Below are 4,748 nucleotides of genomic sequence, written 5' to 3'. Positions count from 1 at the left end.
TTTTAAATCGATTACTGTCCGAAATCGAAGATTCAATGATTAAAAAATCAGTTAAAAAAAAAACTGTTTACTTACAGTAGTATTTGTAACAGTATAGATTCAGAATTGCCACCCCTAGACCCGGCCCTGGTACAGAAAGACTACAAAGTAACCGCAGTTTATCACCGCGCATGTCTGCTTTGGTGGTGCATCTGGTAAAGCGAGTGCACATACTGCTTCGGGTGTGTGTTCACGGTGTGTGTGTGTTCACTGCTGTGTGTGTGCACTTAGGATGGGTTAAATGCAGAGCACTAATTCCTTGTATGGGTAACCATACTTGCCCACATGTCACGTCACTTTCACTGTCACTTTCACATATGTGGCAGTGACCCAGGTTTGAATCCAGTCCGCAGTGTTTCCTTCAGCCAGTGTTCAAATGTCTGTGTCCAATGTTCCACTGATGTTCTCTGGATAATTGAGTTGACTGGTATGCTGGGGGTGTTAGTGAAAGGCAATTTGTTAAGCTGTGCCATTATTTTTAAAGGTTAATTTATTAGCCATTAGCACACTTCAAGGTTACTTGGAATGCCATTGCAATGCATTTTAAAGTCACTAAAAGTAAGGGATAGTATGACCTCAGTTAGTATAATATTAATGTATGTTCAACACTCTTACAGTGCAATTGTAATGTCACCAAAATACATTTGAAGTTTATGCTGAATGTATTCTGCATTTCAAAAATTAAATAAGAGTGGATATTTCAAGTGTACTTAAATATACTTGGAATAGTTCCACTTTAGCACAAACAATATTTAATACAACTTTAGTTCAGCACTGCTTTTGCACAACTACAATGCATTTAGTACACAATTAGTTGTTCCAATTTAGCATACTTTAAGTATACCAATTTATAGTGTGCCACAAATATATTTAGTTATACTAAAGTACATTCAAATAAATTGTACTTAAGTATACTATTTCTTTTTCACTAGGGATGACTTTCACATCTTTAATGACAGTGATTTCTGCTGCTGCGTTCGCTGCTTTCATTGCTGCTCTTCTCTGGCTGATCTGGAGAAAAAGAGCTGGTGAGAAAAACTGATTTTCTCCTTTCTAACTATTAAAAACAGTTCAGATCTCACTGTAAGATCTCATGTTCAGATTGTATGCATCATAGAAACATGGATTATGTGACTCTGAGAAGCAGAAGCTTATTCCTCAGAGTTATCAAATCAAACAATCATTTCTATCATTCATTTGAAAGATTCAACCAAATCTTGCTTCTTGTGAAATCTGAGCATCGTTAGCATTGTTAAAATGTAGTGTTTTTCATGTGTGTCTTATCTTAAATATTCATATTTCATGAGGCACATTGTTTTCAGGTAATAAAAGGGGGACTGATGAACCGGTGGTGAGTTCAGTAATGCCAGTGATTTAGATCTGATTTCTGTCTTTTAAGCTCAATAAAGTGTGAATCGTGCCGTTTTAACTGTTTGTTGTCTGAAGGTCAAAGATGAGAATGAAGATAAAGGGACGTATGAGACGATCAACATGTCCATTCCTGCTGCTGCGAGAGACCATGTGAGTCAAACAAACCATTAGACTTTCAGTTCTGTTCTATAATGTCATATTATTTGACAGTGAGAGACATGTATGTTCTGTGTGCTAAACGTTTGCAGACGGATGATGTGACTTACTCTGAAGTCTCTTCTTCCAGTAAAAAGCCAGTAAAATCGCTCAAAGTGAGTAGATAGCAGCTCATTCCCTTGTTCTTCATCACTGACTGCTGTTCGGTCCTATTCAGAGAAAAGCACCGCAGCTTCTCTCATCTATACACTGCTGATGTAGTTCTGAATCTGAATCTCAGATAAATGAAGCTTTATCAACATGTGGCTGTGGTTCAAACACTGACGGAGAAACTCTGTGCTGTTCTTTCAGGATCATGATGATTCAGTGACTTACGCTGCCATCAGATGAACAGAAAATGAGCCGCTGGGTGAACTTTACGCCTCTGTGAACAAGAACAAGAGCTGCACAAATAAACATTCATAATCCAGATCACTGCATGAGCTCCTCATATCAGCAGCAGATGTGATGTTTCCACCACTGCTGAGATTCATAATCAAAGTGATGTAATGAAAAAAATAAAGTTTTTCAGTAGAAGCTACTCTTGCTTTCAGCTTGTATATTGACTGTTTCTTGTAGAAAAAGATTGGTAACGCTTTAGATTACAACCTGCAAAGAACCCTTGTAGTCCTAACATTCATGTCCTTATTTGGGACATTTGAACCAAGAGAAGCTAATGCATACATTTAAGCATGCATACTTCGCATATAAGTAAGACATATTTAAAACATAATATCAAGAGAGAGAGATGGATACAGAAGGAGGGATTCAGAAAGAATGCGTTGTATATAGAAGAGTGCTGAGAGAGAAGGAGAAAAAAGGAGGGGGCTGAGCATCCCTGGAACATTCTCTTAACAAGACAGAGAGTGTTTTCTAACAGTATTTTAAAATGAAAGGGTACCTATTCTAATATTAAGTGGTATGATATGTATGACCTAAACAACAATCTTATGTTTAGGAGTGATTTAAAAAGACGATATACTTTTCATAATTTTATATTGGTAGCCTATTTTATTACAGGCCTAGGTATTTTTTAAGCATGCGGTACATCTAGTGAAATAAGTTAATGAGTTTGTGTTATGATTTATAATTCACGAGTCTACTTGTGTTGTATCATGAAAAAAAAAGAAAAAAAAAAGACATGATACAACACTTGTATTTCATTGGATGTATACTGTGATGTTTTTATAGCAAAATAAAAAATAAAAAAATTAGAGAGTTTAATTTTGCTGGTGCAGTTAAGTAGCTGTTTAGCGCTGCTTCCACCACATGATGAAAATTAGGAGGTTCTTCTGGAGACACAGAGGAAATCTTGAAATAGCTGCCAAGTGTCTTTGCTTTCACAGACGAGGCTGCTGCTAAATCCTGTGACTCTGAGACACATGCTCTTTTCTCCTAACATTCAAAAACGGGGCAAGCAAGTTATTTAAGTTTTAACATTTTCAGTACAGAAATGAATGCTCAACACATTTCCTCATAAGTGCCATTTCTTACCTTTCTTGCAGCTTCTTCCATGTCTGACATCATTCTTTCTTTTATGGTTGGGATGTTGTCTTGATTGATGTAATTAGTTTTGAAGCGAGGATCTAAGAATGATGTAACATCAAAAAGTTCTTGAGTGGCTGGGTCATCATATTTTCATTTAATCTTGCATGTAATGTCTGATAAAGCAGTGTTTTTTTTAGCGAAGCGCTGCTTTGTGTACAGCCGTTACCGGGGAAACCCTGATCTCTAGTATATATAATTTTATTTGAAATAAAAGGAAAATAAAGTGAGTTGAATCCAAGCAGCTCTAAAAGGTTTTTGAATATTTCTCTGCATCCTTCTGAAGCCTGTGTGTGTGGTGTTGTTTTTACAATTTAAACATGTTACAGTTTTTCTGAATTGCTAAAACACATTTCTTGAAACCATCATTAATTTTTCTCAAAACCTTAAACACAAATCCAAACCTTCAAACTAAATTCACAGAATGCTTGACTCTGGCAAAATCAAACAATCACTTCAAAACCATTTCACCTGTACCCAAAATCAAACAAAGCTTTCAAATCATACACACATTAGTCAATAATATACACACTACAGATCATTCATTAGACACTACATCAGAAAATGGAGAACACAGTGTCCAGTGCATGTAGATACAATAAAAAAACAACGTTATTGTATTTACAGTTTTTTCAATTGCTAACAAGCATTGTTCAATACTGAAGACACATTTTCAAAACTGTTCAGCTGTATTACCAACATGAATCTTGACCAAACAGTTTCAAAACTCAGACCAACAAAACACTTCATATATGTCTCAAAATAAGTGTGTTTCACCGTAACACTGGCAACAATTCTCATTCAGAAAACATACATTTCATTCATAACACACTGATCTGAAAAACACTAACAACAAGGAGCATTACATAAACTATGAACCTTTATCTTTGAAGTTTGAATGATTTGTCACATAATTATTTCATTATTGGATAAGAATAACATCTTTTCATTTTACTGATTGTATTACAGCACAAAGAATGAATGAGAAAAGCAGCATCCCCCCCCAATTTCTTTACATACCAAAAGCAAAAATAACAAAAACCCATCAACATTTACAAAATGTACTTGTGAAAAATAAAATAAAAACATAATTTTCTGAAGCAATAATAAAAAATAAAAAAACCATCGACAGCATGTCTTGTATAATGAGGTATGTGCAGTATTGGAGTCCCAGCTGCTCCAGGAGGCCTTTCTGTGTGGAGTTTGTATGTTATCTCTGTGTTGAAGTTAGTTTCCTCTGGGTTTCTCCCACAATCCAAGGACATACCAGACAGGTGAACTGGAGACTGTAAGTGAGTGTGAATATGAATGTGTGTGTGTGTGTGTGTGTGTTTGTCATCCCTGTGATGGACTGGTTATCTGTCCAAGGGGTGTTCCTGCCTATGACCCAGGAAAGGCTCCAGCCTCTCCATGACCCTACATAGAACAAGCTTTGGAAAATGTATGGAACAGATGGATGGATGGATCAGTACTGTGAGAGTCCCCACCAATGTGTCTTCCTTGATCTGTGTTTCCAAACAAAATCATTCTGAAGGCATCCATCCCATCAAAAAGATCACAAAGAAAAGAAAGAAAGAAAAACTACAAATAGGACTTCC

At 36.1% G+C, this 4,748-nt stretch overlaps 2 long non-coding RNA genes across 2 annotated transcripts; both read left to right on the top strand.

Annotated features, from left to right (window-relative positions):
* Positions 1–975: 975 nt before the first annotated feature.
* Positions 976–1,561, top strand: LOC107572251 (uncharacterized). The gene is made up of 3 exons (XR_001607308.1): positions 976–1,067; positions 1,362–1,390; positions 1,486–1,561. It is a non-coding gene; the product is annotated as an uncharacterized lncRNA (long non-coding RNA).
* A 93-nt stretch (positions 1,562–1,654) lies between these two features.
* On the top strand, positions 1,655–2,119 carry LOC107572250 (uncharacterized). The gene is made up of 2 exons (XR_001607307.1): positions 1,655–1,721; positions 1,918–2,119. It is a non-coding gene; the product is annotated as an uncharacterized lncRNA (long non-coding RNA).
* The last annotated feature ends 2,629 nt before the right edge of the window (positions 2,120–4,748 follow it).

This window comes from Sinocyclocheilus grahami, unplaced genomic scaffold, assembly GCF_001515645.1.
Source record: "Sinocyclocheilus grahami isolate Dianchi unplaced genomic scaffold, SAMN03320097.WGS_v1.1 scaffold1724.1, whole genome shotgun sequence".
Taxonomy (NCBI): Eukaryota; Metazoa; Chordata; class Actinopteri; order Cypriniformes; family Cyprinidae; genus Sinocyclocheilus; species Sinocyclocheilus grahami.
Note: the sequence above shows the minus strand (reverse complement) of the source record. Positions and strands in the feature narration are given on the sequence as shown.